Below are 23,511 nucleotides of genomic sequence, written 5' to 3'. Positions count from 1 at the left end.
GTTCGGCCCATCACTATTGCCTAACAAAACTATTGTCTGTGTTGTGTTATGTGCAGGAAACTGGGTCAGCTATCATTTATTTAGATTAAGTTTTGGCACCTGGAGGTGCAGGTTACACGGTCACACAATCACCAATCTAATGTTGCCTTATCTTACAGCATTTGTACCATGTGATTTGATTGTATGTCCCCTGCGTGGGCAACGCACGTTCACTCATTGTTTTGCTTCAGTGTTGTATTGTCGTACTTGTTTTGTACATGAAAACTTCAATAAACAGATTTGTGAAAAAAAATGATAAAATGCCGCCTATGGAGATATTTAACCACTTTAGCCCCCGAGGATTTGGCTGCTCAATGACCAGGGCCTATTTTGCGATTCGGCACTGCGTTAATTTAACGGACAATTGCACGGTCATGCCACACTGTACCCAAACAAAATTGACGTCCTTTTTTCCCACAAACAGAGTTTTCTTTTGGTGGTATTTGATCACCTGTGCGATTTTTTTTATTTTTTGCGCTATAAACAAAAAAAGAGCGACAATTTTGAAAAAATTACAATATTTTTCACATTTTTTTATTTGAAATTCTCAAAAAAAAAATGTAAAAATCTAAATTTTTTAACATTTTAGGTCAATTTGTTTTCTGCTAAATATTTTTGGTAAAAAAATAGCAATAAGCGTATTTTGATTGGTTTGCGCAAAAGTTATTGCGTTTACTAACTACGGGAAAGATTTATGTCATTTTTATTGTTTTTTTTTACTAGTAATGGCGGCGATCTGTGATTTTTTTTTTGCGGGACTGCAACATTGCACCGGACAGATCGGACCCCTAACTGACATTTTTTACACTTTTCAGGGTACCAGTGACATTACTACAGTAATCAGTGCTATAAATATGCACTGTTTCTGTAAAAATTACACTGGCAGGGAAGGGGTTACCAGTATGTGTGATCAAGGGGTTAAATGTGTCCCTAGGGGCGTTATTCTAACTGTCAGGGGACGTGGCTTGTGAAGTAATCACAGAGACATGCGATCCTATATAGCAGGATCACATAGCGTCTGTGCTTAATTCAGGGAGAATGACAGCCGGCTGTGTTTACATCAGCCGCCTGTCCTTCTCTCTCAGCTGCGGGAGATCGCGAGTGGCCGGCGGCCATCGGAGCCGTCGATCACATGCACTGGCTCCCCAGCTAACGAGTGGGCGTACGCTCGCCTCCTAGAGTCTCCTGAGCGAGCCACGTAGTATAACGTCGCTTTGCCCAGGAGTGGCTGCCTGCCGCAGTAAAACTGCGGTGGGCGGTCGTTATGTGGTTAAGTATCGTAGTTTGTCGCCATTCCACAAGCGTTTTAAAGTGTGACCTGTTAGGTATCTATTTACTCACCGTGACATTGGGTTATATATATATTGTGTTTTTGGCATTAAAATTCATTAAAGTGTATTTTTTTCGAAAGAAAAATATTGTGTATGAAGAACCGCTGCGCAAATATTGTGATACACAAAAAATTGCAACGATTGCCATTTTATTCTCTAGGGCTTCTGCTAAAAAAATGTATAATATTTTGGTGGTTCAAAGTAATTTTCTAGCAAAACAATGTTGATTTTTACTTGTAGACGAAAAGTGTAAGAATAGGCCTGGTCTTCGAGTGGTTATTTTGTACAGATGTAAACATTAGTGCATACATTACATATGTAAAGAGTAAAATATGGTCACAATTGGTTTATGCGTCTCTTTAACCCTTTCTTAATATCACATCTTACTTCCCAATGATACAGGCAAGGGTTCTTAAAGTGTAAGGCTCCTTTCACACGGCCGCTCCGTGTGAAAGGTCCGCTGCGGGACTTTTTTTTTTTTCCACGGAGCGGATGACATTTGTGTCATCCGCTCCGTGTGCCCGCATATCATCCCATCCGTTTGCGGATGATATGCGGACATAATGTAAGTATATGGCACTGCGGATGTCAGCGGATGACACCGCTGACATCCGATTTTCCTTCCTTTCTGTGTTTTACACGGAAGAAAAAATGGGTTCTGTTCCATTTGTAAAAACGAAACAGAACTGAATGGAGGAAAATCGGGTGTCAGCGGATGGTATTCACTTACATTATGTCCGCAAATCATCCGCAAATGGATGGGATGATTTGCGGACACACGGAGCGGCCGTATGAAAGGAGCCTAACTAAAGGCAAAACTTTTTTTTCTTTTTCTTGATCATTTGGAGATCGGAGAGCAATTAGAACCCCTGACAGTATTTATTGCTGCCTGTGTCCCCGTTAGAGAGATTCACCCTCTCTATTTTACCATTATAAAATAAAGAAAGAGATTATCCCAAATTTTGAGCTGTCACCACAACAGGGGATCTTCCAATGGGGACACTAGTTCTGGTGAAAACCAGGAATCCCCTCACTTTGATGGGATTTCCTCTCACTTCCTGTTTTGGCTATGGGACAGGAAGTGAGGGGAAATCTCCCCAATGGGACACAGATGGGGGAAAAAAAAAAAAAACTGACCGTGCTTTGCCTTTAGGCCTCATGCACACTGAACATTTTTACAGCTGCTGTTTTTGGCGTCAGACTTTTTTTTCTACAGCCAGTAAACTCCCCACCATGTTATCCTATGTCTCCATGCACACATAGGCTGTTATCAGCAGTTTTTGGCAGGGGTGTTTCCTGGCTGGAAAAAAAACCCCAGAACTTGAGGGTTTTAGGAGGCGTTTTTCAGCTGTAAAAACGCTCTAACTCTGACAAAATGTAAAAATGCAAAAAAACGCCGCTTTTTGGCATTTATCAACATTTTTGAGCCATAAGCTTTTGTGGGAGTATAGTTTTGCTGCTAAAAAATGCTACAGCTGAAAAAAAGCTAAATAACGCTGAAAAACACTACTGCAGAAAAATGAAAAACTCCTTCTACAGCTTTCTACTGACGTTTTGATAACTTCCAGTGTGCATAAGGCCTTAGTTCTACCTAACTCCACTTTTGATGGGGAAAAAAAAAAAAACATTCTGCTCTGGGTGATCAATGTACATTGCTGGGATTTTAACCGCTTTACCACCGGAGGATTTTGCTGTCTTACGTCCAGGCCACTTTTTGCGATTCGGCACTGTGCGACTTTAACTGACAATTGCGCTGTCATGCAACGCTGTACCCAAACGAAATTTACGTCCTTTTTTTTCCACAAACAGAGCTTTTGGTGGTATTTGATTACCTGTGCGATTTTTACTTTTTGCGCTATAAACAAAAAAGGAGCATAAATTTTGAAAAAATAACAATATTTTTCACATTTTTTTATATGAAATTCCCCCTAAAAAATGTAAAAATCTAATTTTTTGGCCAATTTGTTTTCTGCTACCTACGTTTGGTAAAGAAAAATCACAAAACCAATTTTGATTGGTTTGCGCAAAAGTTATTGCGTTTACTAACTAAGGGAATTTTGGTGTTTTGGTGTTTTTTTTTAAACTAGTAATGGCGGCGATCTGCGATTTTTTTTGCGGGACTGCGACATTGCGGCGGACAGATCGGACCCTTGACTGACATTTTTGACACTTTTGGGGGTACCAGAGACATTACTACAATAATCAGTGCTATAAATATACACTGTTACTGTAAAAATGACACTGGCAGGGAAGGGGTTAACTTTATGGAGAGGGAGGGGTTAATGTATGCCTGGTGCTTACTGACGTGTGTGGGGGGAGGTGACTGAGTGACACAGGGACAGATCGCATGTTCAGCTATGCTGAACCCTGCAATCTGTTACTGTCTGTCACTTAGGAGATCCACCCGCTTTGTTTACACAAGCGGGTGGATCTTCAGACTCGATTCCCCGACGATCAGGGAAGAGCAACGGCGGTCACCGCCGCTAATCCCCTGGCCCGACTCCCGCTGTGACTGAAAACAGCGGGAGCGAGCCTCCGGCGGCGTGCGAGCGCGGCCCACAAGGGGAGGAGTCCAGCGACGTAGGTCTACATCGCTGGACGGAATCGAGCCACTTTGCCGCAGTACAGTCCCAGTGACTGGTCGGCAAGTGGTTAAAGTGGAACTTTAATGAATTCAATACTAGGCACTTTTACCCCCTCCTGCCCAGGCCAATTTTCAGCTTTTAGTGCTGTCACACTTTGAATGACAATTGCGCAGTCATGCAACACTTTACCCAAACTAAAATTTTTATAATTTTCTTCACACAAATAGAGCTTTCTTTTGGTGGTATTGAATCACCACTGGGTTTTTTTTATTTTTTTGCTAAACAAATGAAAAAAAAAACTGAAAATTTTGAAAAAAAACATGTTTTTTTTTGTTATAAAATTTTGCAAATAAACAATAATTCTTTAAATTTAGCCCAAAATGTATTCTACTACATGTCCTTGGTGAAAATAACCCAAATCAGTGTATATTATTTCGTGTGTAGGAAAGTTATACAGCCCACAAATCCTGATTTACTGATGGAATATCTCATTTCTTGAGGCCCTAAAATGCGAGGACAGTAGAACTACCCCCCAAATGACCCCTTTTTGGAAAGTAGGCAGTCCAAGGTGTTGAGTAAGAGGCATGGAGGGTTTTTTTGAAGTTGTAATTTTTTGTGATAATTTTTTGGAAAATGAAGAAATTAAAAAAAAAATAGTTTTTTAATTTTTTACATACTGTCACCAGTGCAGAACAGCATCATCATATAACTGGGGTGGCGGTGATCAGGGACATCGATTGGTGACAATACGAAAAAATGTTTTTTTATATTTATTATAGTAACATTGTACTGCTTTGGGAAAGTGATCAGGATTTTTCTTTTTTAATTTCGACAGTGTACAACTGTCATGTGACCTGCTGATTCGTCATGTTGGTCACATGGTACCGGCAACAGGCTTTTACACTGATCAGTCATTGGTTGTGTCCTTCGGTCATGGCAGGTGACAGATCGCGCCCCTGCGTGGGCCCGCGGATGGGCGATCAGCCCATTCTGACAGGACATAATATGATGCCTAGTCAGGATAACTAAACCACAGACCGGCTGTCATTTTGCTATAGGCCGGGCGGGAAGTGGGTAATAAAAACCTAAGAAATTGTGGACAGGCAGGATTTTCAAATTTGAAGAAACATACCATGTCTCTTCTGCATTAATGCTCCCTTACCTGCCTGTCCGCATGTGCAGCTCAGTTTAGGATTTTAGTAATGCTAAGCCTAACATTGACTAAAGTTGAATTATGCCCTTGCTAGATGTGAAGGCCATTTACGTACCTCCCGAAGCCTGACTGGAATACTTTCAGGATGTTTCTAAGTGAGGCCTAGTCCTTATTGCTCACCTCCTTCATCATAGGAGTAAGCTCTCAAATGCTGAGCTTAGAGATACTGCATCAGAGGAGAGAAAGAGCATGTGAGGGGGTTTGAATCAGAGAAAAAGCTCACTCCTGTGATGGTGGAGGTGAGCAGTAAAGACTAGGCCTCACTTGGCAACATCCTGAGAGTATTCCAGTCAGGTTTCATGAGGACAACAAACTCCTGTGATGGTGGAGGTGAGCAGTAAAGACTAGGCCTCACCTGGCAACGTCCTGAGAGTATTCCAGTCAGGTTTCATGAGGACAACAAACTCCTGTGATGGTGGAGGTGAGCAGTACAGACTAGGCCGCACCTGGCAACGTCCTGAGAGTATTCCAGTCAGGTTTCATGAGGACAACAAACTTCTGTGATGGTGGAGGTGACCAGTAAAGACTAGGCCTCACTTGGCAATGTCTTGAGAGTATTCCAGTCAGGTTTCATGAGGTATTAGATTAGAACAACAAACTCCTGCGCATTTGAGTGGATAGACCATGTAATGGTTATAGTGTCGATGATGCCTGGTCGTACAGTGGATAAGGCTCCGTTCACATACTGGCATATCATATTGTGGGCAGAATCGCCACATTTCTGCCCGCGATCCCGAATCATTGAATATTGCGGGACGCCCATGCGATTTTTTTTTTTGGGGGGGGAGCGGGTACCTAGTTTTGACAGGTACCCACTCCCACTTCCACTCGGAGCGCCGCGGCGCCCTGAGCGGTTCTCCTCTCTCCCTGCAATCTTCTGGGACATGTCAGAGGTCCCAGGAGATTGCCGGCCAATCACGACACATAGCGCAACTCGCGCATGTGCAGTGCGTACCCGGCTGTGAAGCCGCAAACTGCCACAGCCGGGTGCCCACATCAGTGATGCCGGCGCCGCAGAGCAGAGAGGGAGAAGACGGCGCATCGCTGGACCGTGGGACAGGTGAGTGTGTGTTTAGGCTGGAACTCCGCTTTAATGAGAATTGTACAAAAATAAATGATTGGTTACACTCACAAGTGCTTTTTTTTTTTTACCACTACTATTCCTTTATATCGGCTTTTGGAATTTACAAATGCAGCAGTTTAGAAATTTGATGAAAGGTGTATTACTGTAAAACACTTTTTGAAAGATAAAAAGTGCATTTTATATACATCTCTACAGATCAGACCAAAATGAGGGACAAATGAGGAAGAAAGAGGGACAGAGAGACATTGTTCCAAATCAGGGACAGCCCCTCCAAATCAATGACAGTTGGGAGCTATGGAATGGTCCCCAAAAAAGTGTCAGTTAAAATCCAATTTGTCCACTGCAGTATCACAGTCCTGCTATAAGGCGCTGATTTGGCGCCATTACTAGTAAAAAAAGTAATTAAAAAAAAAATAAAAATTTAATAAATCTATCCCATAGTTTTTAGATGCTATAACTTTTGCGTAAAACCAATCAATATACAGTAATCCCCCGCTCCATCGCGGTTCAGTTTTTGCGGTCCCGGTAATTCGCGTTTTTTTTTGTAATGTTATTTTACTATATAAATCATTAAAAATGAAATATTTTTGTGTTTTTCATAGCTCTTGCTCTGTCTCTTTGTATCTTTTATGTGTTTAAATGAGTTTCTATTGTTTTAAAAGTGTGTTTAAAGACCTTAAAATGCTTTTACACTTACAGTGACAGTAAAAAAATCATGCCTACAATGCATTTTAATAGGGTTTTTCTATTTCGCGGAATTTCACTTTTCGCGGCTGGGTCCGGAACGTAACCCCCGCAATGGAGGGGGGTTTACTGTACGCTTATTAGGATATTTGTTACCAAAAGTATGTAGCAGAATACATATTGGCCTAAACTGATGAAGAAATTTAAATTTTTTTTGGGATGTTTTATAGCAGAAAGTGAAAAAAAAAAATGCAGATGTGATCAAATACCCCCAAAAGAAAGCTCTATTTGTGGGAAAATAGGGACATAGATTTTATTTGGGTACAGCGTTGCACAATCGCGCAATTGTCAGTTAAATTAAGGCAGTGCTGTATTGCAAAAAATAGCCTGGTCATGAAGGGGGGTAAATCTTCCGGTCAAGTGGTTAAATGAGCCCTCAGAGAGGATTTCCTCCATGACGGAGAGATTTCCTTTCACTTCCTGTTGTGACACAGAAAAAAAATATGACAGGACGGCTCCTAATCCTTCTTTATTACATCCAGAATATTTTTTCCCATATATATATATATATATATATATAGTGTGGTTTTGATATGCTGTTAAGTTAGGCTTCATGTAGAGTTTTAGGCCTCACTTGGCACATGCAGAACAGTTCTTGTTGCTAGGGGCAACCAGATTCCCTTGGCATGTTTAATGATAGGGAGAATCTGATTGCACGCCATAGGCAGCACGAACAGTTCTTCTTTTCAATCACTTTTTTTATTATCTTGCTTTTTTTTCTCATCTCTCTCATTGCCTATGGCTGGGCACGAACTGGTTAACGAGTTCCTGATTGTAAGAAGTTAGCCGCCCCCTCTGCGCAGCCATTGGCTCAATGTTCACGAGCAGAAGCGTATTGGCCAGACCAGGCCACGCCCCTACGAGTGTAACAAGTCCCTTATCGTCCCCGGAGCGCCACGCCCCGCTCCTTCTAGTTTGATGGCAACACGCTTCCCGACGTCACCGCTACCCCTCGCCATTGGCTGGCGCCTGTCCTCTTACCAGCCAATGCGCCGCCGCGACGGTGACATCAGCTAGCAACCATTCCCCGGCACGCGCCGACAGAGGGGGAGGCGTGGCCGGGACGGGCAGTGAGTGGATCCCGGGGCATAGCCCCTCCCCTCCATGCCGTGACGCAGGCGCCTAGCAGGGCGCCGATTGGCCGAGCCTGACGGGCTCTTGCTGTTGCTGTGTGGGAAGAGACGGCTGGAGCTGCCGGTTATCTGATGAAGAGCCGGGAGCGGGGGGACAGGGGTGAGTCACTTGGTAGCGGCTCTGGGCAGCTGCCCCGCTCCTTTCTGTAACATCTGGATGGACTTCCTAACTCGCTTCCTTTCTCCGCCAAGCAGGACCCCCGGCGCACGCCCTCTGGCCTCTGCTTCACTCCCCGCTTCACTTGCTGCGAGTTGTAGTCCTCTGTCACGCACTTTCCCTTTGCTGTCTATTGAACCCATTGGCTTGCTGAACTACAACTCCCGTCATGCCCTGCGGCGGCCTCCGCTCTTGATAAACAAGTCACTCCATCCAAGGCCGTGGTTGGTCAGCTGCTACCACGCCCCACTCTTTTTCCTATTGGCTACTGTACCAGCCTGTCTCCTGTTCTTTCGTTGTCCCCGCCCTTTTCCATCCCCTTCCTCTTCTTTGATTGGCTACTGTAAGTGTTGCTTAGGGCTTTGCCCGGCCTAGCCAGACGTGCCCCGCCCCCTGGGGGGTGACAGGTGACTTCCCATTGGCTGCGGGTTCTGTCACTGGGCTAGTTGTGGGCTGTGATTGGTTGGCTCAGCCAGCTGTTCCTGCTTCATTCACCATTTTGTCTCCTGGAGTAAAGGGGGCCAGGCAGCAGTGTGTGGATGTCCGTGAGTGGAGGGCCAGGTGAGTGTCCACTGCTCACCTACAGCTTCTCCTCCCCGCCTAGATGTGTCTGGAAGCAGCTGGGAGGGGAACTACAAGTCCCAGCATGCCTTGCCAGCTCAAGATGAAGGGGGGCATGCTGGGAGTTGTAGTACCACTGCAGCTGTAGAGCTCAGGGCTGATTCCAGCAGTCTGCTTTATGTGATAAACTGCAACCCCTGCACAGCTGTGTGTTTATTGTGTGTGTGCACAGCCCCCCCCCCACCCCATCCCCAGGCTATATGTGTCTGTGATCCCCCATCCCCCCCCACACACAGCACCGCTCTCCTGTCTGCTCATATGCCCTGGGACTTTCCATGTTGGCAGTTAGGACTGATCTGCATCTGGATGGGTGCACAATTCACACTGGAGCTGCTTCTCTCACGCCTCTTGGGACATGTATACACCGGAAAATACAGCCCTGTGTCTGACGGCTGACCTACCCTCCTACATAGGCAGGGCCATTCCCATTATTCACCTTTGGTGGATGCTGGCGATAGATCTGCCCGCTGAGCACCCAGATCCACCTACCTGGCACAGTTGTTATGAGCGCTGTTTGACGTCGCAATTGCTTTTGGATCTTCTTTTTTTTTTTTTTTCTTCTAATAGTAACAATACAGCAAGAGAAGTGAGACTGCTCTGGGTGCAGCAAGAAAGCTGTGAGGGGGGGGGGGGGGCAAGGCAGGAAAAAGTATTGGTGGGCAGATATCAACATTAGTGCCATTGAGTGATGCAAGAAACTGAATAGATTAATAAACAGGGAGATCTATATATAAAAAAAATTTTATTTAATTTTCACCTTTTTGGTACCTTTTGCAAAAATGACGCGTGCAATTAAAAATATTCACAGACATTTTTCGTGTTTTTATGTACTGAATATGAGTTTTTTTTTTTTTTTGCATACGATGTGTGCAATTTAGAATAATTTTATATATATATATATATATATATATATATATATTTTTTTTTTTTTCATCACTGTACCATTGGAAAGATGTGTGCAAATAGATTAAAAAAAATATATATACATTATGTGTGTGTAAAATATATATATATATATATATATATATATATATATATATATATATATATATATATATATATATATATATATGTGTGTGTATATATATTATAGTTTGGAGTGTTTTTTTCCTTAATTTTATTTATATATATATATATATATATATATATATATATATATATATATATATATATATATATATATATATATATATATAAAATTAGTTTTTTGCTTTTTTACCCTGTGAGCACTTTAAAATAATTTTAATATATAAAGATTTATTTTACCTTTTTATGAAAAAATTTGTGTGTGTGTGTAATATATATATATATATATATATATATATATATATATATATATATATATATATATATATATATTATTATTTATTTTATTTTTTTTTTTCTAAAATGAGAGTTGACATTTTGCATTTTCCAAGCTGCTTGAAAATGAATGAAATAAATCGAAAATTTAAAAAGGGGGAAAAATAAATATAATATGTAAAATTTTATTTTAGAAAATCGCGCTAACTGTTAGCGCTCCATAAATCCTGTCTAATATTAAAAATCTTTATTTATTTATTTATTTTTTACATTTTTCAACCTTTTAGGGGAGAAAAAGACCTTTATATATCTGTCTCTCCTGATACTGAGAAACGTATGTTCCATACTAGGTGTCTATGCCTGTTGGAGTGGATGTATCCCAGTCCTTCATTGGGGGGCTGTGTATGGACGGTGTATGGGGAGCTGTTTGTAGATCATTGTCAGGCTGTGGGATGTGCGGGGCCGTGGCTCGGGCTTTGTACGGCTGATTTCTAGATGCGTTTATCTGTTCTAGAAGGGAGTCTTGTGCATGTCGTGTCTGACAGCGAGGATCATTTGCTTTTCCGGGTGGATTGATTGTGGGGGGAGGGGGGGGGATTATGAGTTATGGATTGAGATATAGGAATTGCTGTGTGGGTGGATTGAAGCATTATAGATCATCAGTACGGAGAATAAAGGCCTTTTATTTTTTTTATTACAAGAAAAGCTGTAGTATGGTGTGACCTTTTTCTTAGAAAGTGTATTGCTGCAACTTTCCATTCTATCTAAAACAAGATTTCTTTCGGCTCATTTCCTAGAAACTAAAAGACCAGAATAAAAATTCTTAAAGTGTATATAAATAGAAGAGGAGAAATGTAATATGCTGCAGCTTACCAGTTCCTAGATGGTGGCGGCTGCATTAGTCTAATATCTTTCAGGGTTTTTTATTTTTGCCTGGTGATCCTGCCAGTAACACACTTCCTGTCCAGGGGTGACAACGCTCACTCACTGTCTTGTATCTATAGAGGAGCAGCGTTGTCAGTGTAGGACAGGACTACAGAACGCGCCCCCTTCCTGTGGACTCCTTAAGGTGGTACTAAACAATGTTCTTATTTTCAAAATAAAATCCTTACACATCCACATATTAATGGCCCTGTACTCGATTCTTCCTGAAATTGTTTCTGACTGTTTTTCTGCCTTGTTTTTCTGCCTCTGTGAGCTCCCGAACTTCTCCTTTTCCCTCGCACTTCCGTATGTTTGGAATGTGCAGTACATGTTTAGTTTTGGTCATTTGCACTGCTCTATGTACACTACACATTCCATAGTCCAGGGGTCTCCAAACTATGTCCCTCCAGTTGTTCAGAAACTACAATTCCCATCATGCCTAGTCATGTCTGTGAATGTCAGAGTTCTACAATGCCTCATGGGACGTGTAGTTCCGCAACAGCTGGAGGGCCGTAGTTTGGAGATCCCTGCATAGTCCATCTTGGGAGTGGGCAAAAGAGGGTGGCTACGTTCCTACATACAATGGGAACATGAGAACAAACGTAGCCACCCTCTACCAGGAAGTCAGATCACAGCAGCAAGAAAAAGAAAATTAATTTGGAGGAGGCTGAAAGGAATAAGAATACTATCTTTTTACTAGTGTCCTAGTTTAGTGTCACTTTAAAATTGTGGGGGGTCTGTAGTTCAAAAGAGACCACTCAGATAGGGAACGGTGAAACAATTTAAGGTTTTGGTGCCGCTTTCTCAGCTCACTGTGGCAAGTTAGGAGCTCACTGGATTTTTGAAAGGATCAACATTTATTTCTCAAAGTCGTCTTCCAGGACAGCCCATGAGACGTTAGGCTCCTCCCCCAGGGACAGGAAACACATTCCAAAATTAAAATAAAAGGCGGTCCCTTAGTCCTCACCTTCAGTATTTTTGTTTCCTCCGGACAGGGGGTAACATGTTCCTGGAACTGAAGCTCCCGGTCTCCTGGACTGTCCATGGAAAGACTTGGAAAGATGCATCTCCTCGGCCCATAGCGGTACCCCTTAGTGCCGCAATAGGGGCTGACCGCTGTCTCCTGTTCTCCTAGCCTCTCGGCAGGACTACGGATGCTGTCTGGTGGAGCGTTGGGGAGTTCACTCCGTTGGTCGGCCGGTTCCTTGGAGCAGCAGTGCTGTGTACCCGTGAACCGCTAACTTCGGAAGAAATTTTGAAGTTGGCGCCAAAGACGGAGGGGGCGGAACTCAGCGTATCCACTCTGGCCTCACGGGAAGTGACAGTGTCACTTCCGGCGCAGTGACGGCATCCGCGGGCGCCGGAAACCCTCGTTCCAGTTTCCGAAGGCGCGAACAGAGAGTTCAAATGGGCGACCGATGTTAGGGGAAACAGCAGTTGCTGGGACCACCATACAGAGCGATGGACACCACGGCAGCAACCGCACAGGCGGCGGAAGTCGGCTCTGGCATCGGCACCTCTCAGGTAAGCAAGGGGGAACGACACCCTATTTGCAGGTACCTGTTAGGAACTCCGTTCCCCTTCCCCCCTCTCTTTTCTATCGTTAGGGGCAGGGGTTAAGCAGCACCGCTCCCTCTTTTCTATCCACAAGGTGGAGGGGGAAAAAATGGGAGGTGGGAGGAGGACAAGTATCTCTAATTAAATTCCCTTGTCTTTTATCTTCCAGGCCAAGGCTCAGGACAATAACCCACCTCAGCCCCCCAAAAAGAAATGTGCTGTATGCGGAGAAAAATTGAGTTCCTCTTGGAACAAAGCAGTGTGCCGGGCATGCATAGCTAAACTGGTCAGAGACGATTCTGCAGTCTCTACCCAGAAAATGCTGTCCTCAGTGAGAGATGAGCTAAAAAGTACATTTAGTTCATTCAGGACTCTCATTGAAAAGATGCAGGCACCAGCCCAGCCTTCCACCCCAGCTCAGGCTCCACCATCCCTAATTGACCCATTGGTTTTGGAGGAGGAAGTTTCTTCTTCCCACTCTTCTGCAGAGGGATCAGGATCAGGAGAGGAACCAAAAAGCAATGTTTCCCATGATAGCTCCAACTTTAAACTGAGCCTGGAGGATGTAGATGATCTACTCAAAGCGGTTTATACCACTCTAGAGATTGAGGAGGAAGAAGTGCATCTCTCTAAGCATGACTTAATGTACGCTAGTCATAAAAAGCATGCTAGAGTGTTCCCTGTGCATAGCTCACTATTGGATGTGATTAAACAGGAATGGAATTCTCCTGATAAAAAGCCTTTTTTTCCAAGAAACTTAAAAAGAAGGTATCCATTTGACGAAAGTGTGGAACAGCCCTGGAACAAAATCCCTAAGCTGGATGCCTCTCTTGCCAGAATCTCCAAAGGAACTGACTTGGCACTTGAGGATTCAGGAGCACTAAAAGACCCTATGGATAAGAGAACAGATATCTCTTTACGTAGGGTCTGGGAAGCCTCCATTATGAGCTTAAAGCCAGCCCTGGCATCCACCTGCATAGCCAGACACCTGGAGCTGTGGCTATCTCAAATCCAAACACACTTGACTGCAGGAACATCGAGGGAACAGATTAATAAATCCTTTCCACTCTTATTCCAGGCAATAGGATTCCTGGCGGATTCTTCAGCTGAAGCTGTAAGAATGGCAGCAAGGACCTCAGCTTTAGCTAATACGGCCAGAAGAAGCCTATGGCTCAAGACATGGTCGGGAGATATTACTTCTAAATCTCGCCTTTGTGGTCTTCCCTTCACAGGCGACCACCTTTTTGGCCCAGGCCTAACAGAAGCCCTGGAGCGTACAGCGGATAAAAAGAAGGGATTCCCAGATAAGAAAAAATTCCCCTATGCTCAGAGGAATTTTCGTGGCAGGGGCAAACAGCAGAAGTCTTTTGAAACTCAGCAAAATTTCAAAAAACATTGGACGGGGCATAAAGGAAAGGGGAGGGGTAACATCCTGTTTAACCCTCCTAAACGCCCCAACCAGCCCCAATGACTCCCTTCTCAGAGTGGGAGGAAGATTAGGGGCCTTCCTCCCACTGTGGAAGAAGATTACTTCCAGCCCTTTTATTCTGGACCTAGTAGGCCAAGGACACAGGCTGGAGTTCTGTCTTCAACCTCCAGAAAGGATCCTGATCACAAATCTTCCCAGGGATCCAGTCAAGGCCTCCGCCTTGAGTCTTCAGTTAGGGGACCTATTAGATCAAAAAGTAATTATCCCAGTCCCCAGAGAAGAACAAGGAACAGGGTTTTATTCTCACATCTTTGTGATTCAAAAACCCTCAGGAAGTCATCGACTGATCCTGAACTTACGCAATCTGAACCTTTCAATAGCATACAAACGCTTTCGCATGGAATCAATATACTCCATAGGGAACCTACTGTTCCCAGGGTGTTTCATGGCAACCCTAGATTTGAAAGATGCGTATTTTCACATCCCCATACACACATCCTATCAGAAATTCCTGAGGCTAGCAGTAAAGATAGGACCGGAAGTCAAGCACTTCCAGTTCAGGGCACTGCCCTTCGGGCTGTCCTCAGCCCCACGGATTTTTACCAAAGTCCTAGGGGAAGCACTAGCCCCTCTAAGGCTAAAAGCTATCATGATCACCCCCTACCTGGACGACATCTTGGTAGTGGCAGAATCATACCAGAAACTGGAAGCCGACCTCCTCATAGTTCAGGAATTCTTAACTTCCCTAGGCTGGATAATCAACAGACAAAAGTCTTGCCTGGTACCCTCACAAAGAGTGACCTACCTGGGTTACGAAATCTCCTCACGGGATCAGATGATCTTCCTCCCTCAGTGCAAGATGGAGAAAATGAACCTGATGGTTGCCTCTTTACAGACCAACTTATGGGTCTCTCTGAGGGATGTCACGAGAGTGATAGGCTTGATGACCTCCTGTTTCCCAGCAGTCCCCTGGGCAAGGTTCCAACAACGTCCACTCCAAAAATTCTTTCTACAGAATTGGGATGGGCAGTCAAGTTCCTTGCAACAAAAAGTAAGGATTCCCACCAAGATAAAAAGGACTCTTTGGTGGTGGAGATCCTCTCTTCACCTATCAAGAGGGCTAAACTGGACCATCCAGGTATCACAGAGGATTACCACGGATGCAAGCGCTTCCGGATGGGGAGCATATCTGCAGGACAGATGGGCGCAGGGTACATGGTCCCCAGCACAAAGGAAGTCTTCATCAAACCAAAAAGAACTTATGGCGGTCCAAAAGGCCTTGGAGTTTTTTCAGGTAGAGGTAGAAGGGAGCCATCTACAGATCAGGTCAGACAATATAGCAACGGTAGCGTACCTGAACAAGCAGGGAGGTACTCGAAGTCTGGGCCTACAAACCATTGCACAGAAAATCTTTGTCTGGGCCGAGCGGAACCTAACATCCATTTCGGCCATTCACCTAAAAGGGACGCAGAATTATCTGGCAGACCATCTCAGCCGCCACCAGATGAACCAGGACAATTGGTCCCTCAACCCAGAGGTGTTTCTCAAAATCACAACCTCATGGGGCCTACCGGTAGTGGATCTATTTGCCTCCCAGGCAAACAGGAAAACAGAAAAATTCTTTTCCATAACTCAAGGGGATCAGGCGTTAGGCATAGACGCTTTCGCCCACCCCTGGAAAGTCAGACTCTGTTACGCATTTCCTCCGATCAGATTGATCCCACAGGTTCTTCAGAAATTCATCCTAGAAGACACAGAGATGATACTGATAACCCCATACTGGCCCAAAAGGCCATGGTTTGCACGCCTTCAGGCGTTGGCAGCGCAACCTCCAATGACCTTACCTTGGAGACCAGATCTCTTAACACAAGGTCCGGTGGTCCATCCATTTCTCAGGACCCTAAACCTGACGGCCTGGTATCTGAGGAACAAATACTAGGCTCTCAGGGGTTCTCAGACAGAGTCATCAAAACATTGACCAGCTGTCGAAAGCCGGTCACTAGAAAAATGTATGCTAAAATCTGGAAGAAATTTCATTTTTGGATGTTGGAGAATCAGAGACATTCCCCAGATATACCAACTATCTTGGATTTTTTTCAGGAAGGCTTAGACAAAGGTCTCTCCTTAGGGACTTTAAAGGTACAGGCTGCCGCCCTTAGTGTCTTTCTTCAGTTTTCCCTTAGAGAAGACCCAAATGTGAATGCCTTTTTCAGAGCAATTGCCCGGACAAAGCCAACCGTGCTTAAAACGTGTCCAGCTTGGAATCTATCCCTGGTACTCCAGGCCTTGGTTACCAGTCCGTTTGAACCCTTGGTAGACCTATCAGTAAAAATGCTCACCCTAAAAACCTTATTTTTAGTAGCTATAACTTCAGCTAGAAGAGTTAGCGAATTACAGGCTCTCTCAATCAGAGAACCTTTTCTTATGATTTTTGATGACAGGATTGTGCTAAAAACAGATCCAGGATTTTTGCCAAAAAGGGTCTCTTCTTTTCATAGGACTCAGGACATAGTCCTTCCTTCCTTTTGCAATTTCCCAAACAACAATAAAGAGAAAGAATTTAGCTGTTTGGATGTCAGAAGATCCCTCTTGAGATACCTGGAGGTGACTAAAACCTTCAGGAAGACTGATACTTTGTTTTTACAATTTTCCGGCCCCCATAAAGGGGAAAAAGCTTCTAAGACAACCTTAGCTAGATGGATCAAACAGGCTATCTCAGAAGCCTATATAGTGAAAGAGGTGGCTCCACCTTTCATTACTGCACACTCTACTAGAGCATTGTCCACGTCTTGGGCTGAAAGGGCCGGTGCCTCACCAGACCAAATCTGTAAGGCAGCTACCTGGTCTAACTTTTCGACCTTTGTTAGACATTATCGCCTGGACCTCCTCTCTTCTCAGGAACAGGCGTTTGGTCGAAAGGTGCTCCAGGCAGTTGTCCCTCCCTAGACTGGTAAGTGCTTGCTCATCGTCTCATGGGCTGTCCTGGAAGACGACTTTGAGAAAAGCTGGGTTATACTTACTGATAACTCCTTTTCTAATAGTCTTCCAGGACAGCCGGATTCCCACCCGAACTATCTGGTATTATGTATAATGTATGATATGTGTCTATATATCTATGTATATGTTTTACAGGGTGTCCTGTGGTTCTCATGAAATACTGAAGGTGAGGACTAAGGGACCGCCTTTTATTTTAATTTTGGAATGTGTTTCCTGTCCCTGGGGGAGGAGCCTAACGTCTCATGGGCTGTCCTGGAAGACTATTAGAAAAGGAGTTATCAGTAAGTATAACCCAGCTTTTTCTTTGCAACACCCACCATTTTATTCTCTAGGGCCTCTGCGTAAAGATTTTTTTTAAATATAGATATATATATATATATATATATATATATATATATATATATCTATCTATCTATCTATCTCTAAAAAAAATTCTTTATGCAGAGACCCTAGAGAATAAAATGGTGGGTGTTGCAAAGAAATAAACAAAGTTCAAGGGGGCTGAATACTTTCGCAAGGCACTGATATATATATATATATATATATATATATATATATATATATCTATCTATCTATCAGTGCCTTGCAAAAGTATTCGGCCCCCTTGTACTTTGCGACCTTTTGCCACATTTCAGGCTTCAAACATAAAGATATAAAACTGTAATTTTTTGTGAAGAATCAACAACAAGTGGGACACAATCATGAAGTGGAACGAAATTTATTGGATATTTCAAACTTTGTTAACAAATAAAAAAACTGAAAAATTGGGCGTGCAAAATTATTCAGCCCCTTTATGCCCCGTACACACGTGCAGATTGTCGGCCGAAAAGATTCGGCCGACGACCGATCGGCCGATTTTCGGCTTGTTAGTATGATGCTTCCGACAGCCGACAGCGCACTTTCGGCCAAAAAGAATCTGTCGTGCAAGCATTAAAATTTTTGTATGCCGACACCAGAGCGGCCGATTGTTCGCCAGTCAATACAGATTTCGGCCGACAGACAGCAGATTTGCAAGACTGGGCATGCTCAGAAAAAAAAACCACAGGGAAAGTTAACCATCACATGACATCACTTCTGTAGTCGGCGGACAAAATTCTTGTGCAGTCTTTTGCACTTTTCAACAGACACGACAACCCGGGGACAAAAGACGGCCGATCGTGTGTACGTGTGTACGAGGTATTACTTTCAGTGCAGCAAACTCTCTCCAGAAGTTCAGTGAGGATCTCTGAATGATCCAATGTTGACCTAAATGACTAATGATGATAAATAGAATCCACCTGTGTGTAATCAAGTCTCCGTATAAATGCACCTGCACTGTGATAGTCTCAGAGGTCCGTTTTAAAGCGCAGAGAGCATCATGAGGAACAAGGAACACACCAGGCAGGTCAGAGATACTGTTGTGGAGAAGTTTAAAGCCGAATTTGGATACAAAAAGATTTCCCAAGCTTTAAACATCCCAAGGAGCACTGTGCAAGCCATAATATTGGAATGGAAGGAGTATCAGACCACTGCAAATCTACGAAGACCTGGCCGTCCCTCTAAACTTTCAGCTCATACAAGGAGAAGACTGATCAGAGATGCAGCCAAGAGGCCCATGATCACTCTGGATGAACTGCAGAGATCTACAGCTGAGGTGGGAGACTCTGTCCATAGGACAACAATCAGTCGTATACTGCACAAATCTGGCCTTTATGGAAGAGTGGCAAGAAGAAAGCCATTTCTTAAAGATATCCATAAAAAGTGTCGTTTAAAGTTTGCCACAAGCCACCTGGGAGACACACCAAACATGTGGAAGAAGGTGCTCTGGTCAGATGAAACCAAAATCGAGCTTTTTGGCAACAATGCAAAACGTTATGTTTGGCGTAAAAGCAACACAGCTCATCACCCTGAACACACCATCCCCACTGTCAAACATGGTGGTGGCAGCATCATGGTTTGGGCCTGCTTTTCTTCAGCAGGGACAGGGAAGATGGTTAAAATTGATGGGAAGATGGATGGAGCCAAATACAGGACCATTCTGGAAGAAAACCTGATGGAGTCTGCAAAAGACCTGAGACTGGGACGGAGATTTGTCTTCCAACAAGACAATAATCCAAAACATAAAGCAAAATCTACAATGGAATGGTTCACAAATAAACATATCCAGGTGTTAGAATGGCGAAGTCAAAGTCCAGACCTGAATCCAATCGAGAATCTGTGGAAAGAACTGAAAACTGCTGTTCACAAACGCTCTCCATCCAACCTCCCTGAGCTCGAGCTGTTTTGCAAGGAGGAATGGGCAAAAATTTCAGTCTCTCGATGTGCAAAACTGATAGAGACATACCCCAAGCGACTTACAGCTGTAATCGCAGCAAAAGGTGGCCCTACAAAGTATTAACTTAAGGGGGCTGAATAATTTTGCACGCCCAATTTTTCAGTTTTTTATTTGTTAAAGTTTGAAATATCCAATAAATTTCGTTCCACTTCTTGATTGTGTCCCACTTCTTGTTGATTCTTCACAACAAAAATTACAGTTTTATATCTTTATGTTTGAAGCCTGAAATTTGGCAAAAGGTTGAAAAGTTCAAGGGGGCCGAATACTTTCGCAAGGCATTGGATAGATAGATAGATAGATAGAGATATAGATATGTCTCTATGTATGTGTGTGTGTAATTATATATATATATATATATATATGTATATATATATATATATATATATATATATATACATATATATAATAAAATATATACATTTGGTGGTAATTTACTAGCAAAAAAAAATTCCTTTTTTACATATACACTCAATGGCCACTTTATTGGGTACACCTTGCTAGTACCGGGTTGGACCCCCTTTTGCCCTCAGAATTGCCTTCATTCTTCGTGGCATAGATTCAACAAAGTGTAGGAAACATTCCTCAGAGATTTTGGTCCATAGTGACATGATGGCATTCAGTTGCTGAAGATTTATCAGCTGCCTATTCATGACGTGAATCTTCTGTTCCATCACATCCCAAAGATTCTCTATTGGATGAGATGTGGTGAGTTTGGAGGCCATTGGAGTGCAGTGACCTCATTATCATGGTGAAGAAACCAGTGGTGAGATGATTTGAGCTTTGTGACATGGTGCCTTATCCTGCTGGAAGGAGCCATCAGAAGATGGGGACACTGTAGTCATAAAGAGATGGACATGGTCAGCAACAATACTCAGGTAGGCCGTGGTGTTTAAATGATGCTCAATTGGTACTAAGGGGCCCAAAGTGTGCCAAGAAAATATCCCCCCACACCATTACCCCACCACCAGCCTGAACCATTGCTACAAGGCAGGATGGATCCATGCTTTCATTTTAACGTCAAATTCTGACCCTGCCATCTGAAGGTTGCAGCTGAAATCAAGACTCCTCAGACCAGCCAACATTTTTTCAATCATTCGTTGTCCAATTTTGGTGAGGCTGTGCGAATTGTAGCCTCAGTTTCCTGTTCTTAGCTGATAGGAGAGGCACCCAGTGTGGTAGTCTGCTGCTGCAGCCCATCTGCTTCAGGGTTCGATGTGTTGTGCATTCAGAGATGGTTTTCTGCATTCATTGGTTGCTTGTAAGGAGTAGTTATTTAGTTACTGTTTCCTTTCTATCTTCTCGAACCAGTCTTCCCATCAACAAGGCATTTTGCTCCACACAACTGGATATTTTCTCTATTTTGGACCATTCTCTGTAAACCTGAGAGATGGTTGCATGAAAATCCCAGTAGATCCGCAGTTTTCAACATCCTCAGACCAGCCCGTCTGGCACCAACATCCATGCCATGTTCAAAGTCACTTAAAACCCCTTTCTTCCCTAATCCGATGCTTGGTTTGAACTTCAGCAAGTCATCTTCACCACGTCTAGATGCCTAAATGCATTGAGTTGCTGCCATATGATTGGCTGGGTAGCAATTTGTGTTACCAAGCAATTGAACAGGTGTACCTAATAAAGTGGCCGGTCAGTGTATGTGAGAAATGTCCGAATAGGCCTGGTCTTAAAGTGGTTAAAAAAAGTAAACCCAATGCTTTAAATTGTATGTTTAATAAACAGAAGGAAATAAGGAGAAGTTCACTTTTGGAGTTTTCAAAAACTTTTATTTTAAAAAAAGGGACGGTTGTTTTTCAGCATCCAATGAGATTGGACGATGACAGTCACATGGCTAAAATAAAGCTCCTTAACTACTTGCCTTCTGTGCACTTAAACCCCCTTCCCATCCAGACCAATTTTTAGCTTTCAGTGCTGTCACACTTTGACTGACAATTGCGCGGTCATGCTACACTGTACCCATATGAAATTTTTATCATTTTTTTCACACAAATAGAGCTTTCTTTTGGTGGTATGTAATCATCTCTGGGTTTTTTATTTTTTCCAAAAAAAAAGAAAAAAGACAGAAAATTTTGAAAAAAAAAAAAAAGTTTTTCTTATTTTCTGCGAGTAAATTTTGAAAATAAATTTTTCTCCTTCACTGATGTGCGCTGATGAGGCGGCACTGATGAGGTGGCACTTATGGGCACTGATGAGGAGGTACTAATATGCCGCACTGATGAGCACTGATAGGCGGCACTGATAGGCGGCACTGCTGGGCACTGAGAGGTGGCACTGCTGGGCACTGAGAGGTGGCACTGCTGGGCACTGATAGGTGGCACTGCTGGGCACTGAGAGGCAGCACTGACGGGCGGCACTGATGGGCACTGATAGGCGGCACTGATGGACACTGACGGGGGGCACTGATGAGCACTGATGGGCGGCACTGATGAGCACTGATGGGCAGCACCATCAGTGCCCACACTCAGTGCCCATAGTGCTGCCAGTCAGTGCTCATCAGTGCCTAGATGAGCAGGCACTGATGGGCACTGACTGACAGCACTATGGGCACTGATTGTGGGCATTGATGGGGGGCACTGATGGCGGGCACTGTGTGTATGCTTTTTTTTACCTCTAGTAATCAGGGCACTGGTGATCGGTGCCCTGATTACATTTGTTCTGTCCCCAGCTCTGTGCAGCTCTCCCTCCTTCCTCACACTGCAGGCTCCGTGTGAGGAAGGAGCGCCGGCGATGAGAGATGATCTCATATGTTTACATATAAGATCATCTCTCATTGGACAGTCCGATCACGTGGTGAATGGCCGCTGTGATTGGCCATTCACCACGATCTGTGATCGGCTGTGTCCAAGGGACACGGCCGACACAGATTTTCCCCGATGCGCGCTCGCGGGAGCGCGCAGGGAGACTGCTTCTGGGAGGCCATTTAAAAATGGCCTCCCGAAAATTCAAGTCCGCGCTGCAGCCATATATAGGCTGTAGCGCGGATGGGAAGAAGTTAAGTCGGATACACACTATACAACTTTTGTTGTTCAATTTTCTTTGGATTTACCATCAACTATGTAGTAGAAGGGCCCGACTGATTGCATACAAATTGAAAGTGTTTAGGTCTGACCTCATATTTATATGGTTTTGGTAAATCTAATGGAAAAAATCTAAAGACAATTGTATAGTGTGTGTATCCAGCTTTATCCTTGTGTTGAAGCTTCGGTTGTGAAAACTTCAGCAAGGAAGTGCGGAGCCATTGCCCTTTGCAACCCATAAAAGTTCATGTTGCAGGCGTAGGCTGCAGACTGCTTATAGGGAGCATTTATGCGTCTTTTTTTATTTAGTCAGCTGGAGCGATTTATTAATTGCGGGAAACATAAGTGCCTCTCTTACACAGCAACCCGTGAAAATACTTTAAGCCCCACTCCGGGCAAATATTAACCACTTAAGCCCCGGAAGATTTTACCCCCATTCCGACCAGGGCCTATTTTGCGATTCGGCACTGCGTGATTTTAACGGACAATTGCGCGGTCGTGCGACGCTGTACCTAAACTAATTTGACATCCTTTTTTTCCACAAACAAAGTTTTATTTTGGTGGTATTTGATCACCCGTGCGATTTTTACTTTTTGCGCTATAAACAAAAAAAGAGCAACAATTTTGCAAAAATAACAATATTTTTCAAATTTTTTTTATATGAAATTCCCCCAAAACAATTTAAAAATCAAAATTTTTTAACATTTTAGGCCAATTTGTTTTTGTTTTCTGCTACATATGTTTGGTAAAAAAACCTGCAAAAAGCGTATTTTGATTGGTTTGCGCAAAAGTTATCGCGTTTACTAACAAAGGGAAAGATTTTTGTCATTTTTGGTGTGTTTTTTTTTTAACGTGTAATGGCGGTGATCTGCAATTTTTTTGCGGGACTGCGACATTGCGGCGGACAGATCTGACCCTTGACTGACATTTTTGACACTTTTGGGGTTACCAGTGACATTACTACAGTAATCAGTGCTATACATATGCACTGTTACTGCAAAATGACACTGACAGGGAAGCGGTTAACTTTATTGGGGAAGGAGGGGTTAAGT

At 43.5% G+C, this 23,511-nt stretch overlaps 1 protein-coding gene across 1 annotated transcript in view; it reads left to right on the top strand.

Moving 5' to 3' along the window:
* Window positions 1–8,081: 8,081 nt before the first annotated feature.
* CIC (capicua transcriptional repressor) overlaps window positions 8,082–23,511 on the top strand; it is a 265,107-nt gene continuing 249,677 nt past the window's right edge. The window contains exon 1 of the mRNA XM_082273601.1: window positions 8,082–8,229. The gene's annotated coding sequence lies outside the window, so the exon portion shown is untranslated. The remainder of the gene's footprint in view (window positions 8,230–23,511) is intronic.

This window comes from Pelophylax lessonae (genome assembly GCF_965119305.1).
Source record: "Pelophylax lessonae genome assembly, chromosome: 12".
NCBI lineage: Eukaryota > Metazoa > Chordata > Amphibia > Anura > Ranidae > Pelophylax > Pelophylax lessonae.
This window is presented reverse-complemented; position numbering and strand designations above follow the sequence as displayed.